Here is a 919-nt window from a genome sequence, read left to right on the forward strand (position 1 = left end):
GGATCAAGAGAGGAGTATGATGCAACATGATCAAGGAGAGTGAAAGCTCTAAGCTTGGGGATGCACCCGGTGGTTCACCCCTGCATATATCAAGAAGACTCAAGCGTCTAAGCTTGGGGATGCCCAAGGCATCCCCTTCTTCATCAACAAATTATCGGGTTCCTCCCCTGAAACTACATTTTTATTCGGCCACATCTTATGTGCTTTTTCTTGGAGCGTCGGTTTGTTTTTTGTTTTTGTTTTGTTTGAATAAAATGGATCCTAGCATTCACTTTATGGGAGAGATACACGCTCCGCTGTAGCATATGGACAAATATGTCCTTGGTTTCTACTCATAGTATTCATGGCGAAGTTTCTCCTTCGTTAAATTGTTATATGGTTGGAATTGGAAAATGATACATGTAGTAATTGCTATAAATGTCTTGGGTAATGTGATACTTGGCAATTGTTGTGCTCATGTTTAAGCTCTTGCATCATATGCTTTGCACCCATTAATGAAGAAATACATAGAGCATGCTAAAATTTGGTTTGCATATTTGGTTTCTCTAAGGTCTAGATAATTTCTAGTATTGAGTTTGAACAACAAGGAAGACGGTGTAGAGTCTTATAATGTTTTCAATATGTCTTTTATGTGAGTTTTGCTGTACCGGTTCATCCTTGTGTTTGTTTCAAATAAGCCTTGCTAGCCTAAACCTTGTATCGAGAGGGAATACTTCTCATGCATCCAAAATACTTGAGCCAACCACTATGCCATTTGTGTCCACCATACCTACCTACTACATGGTATTTTCCAGCCATTCCAAAGTAAATTGCTTGAGTGCTACCTTTAAAATTCCATCATTCACCTTTGCAATATATAGCTCATGGGACAAATAGCTTAAAAACTATTGTGGTATTGAATATGTAATTATGCACTTTA

Source organism: Lolium rigidum, chromosome 7, assembly GCF_022539505.1.
Source record: "Lolium rigidum isolate FL_2022 chromosome 7, APGP_CSIRO_Lrig_0.1, whole genome shotgun sequence".
NCBI classification, from domain to species: domain Eukaryota; kingdom Viridiplantae; phylum Streptophyta; class Magnoliopsida; order Poales; family Poaceae; genus Lolium; species Lolium rigidum.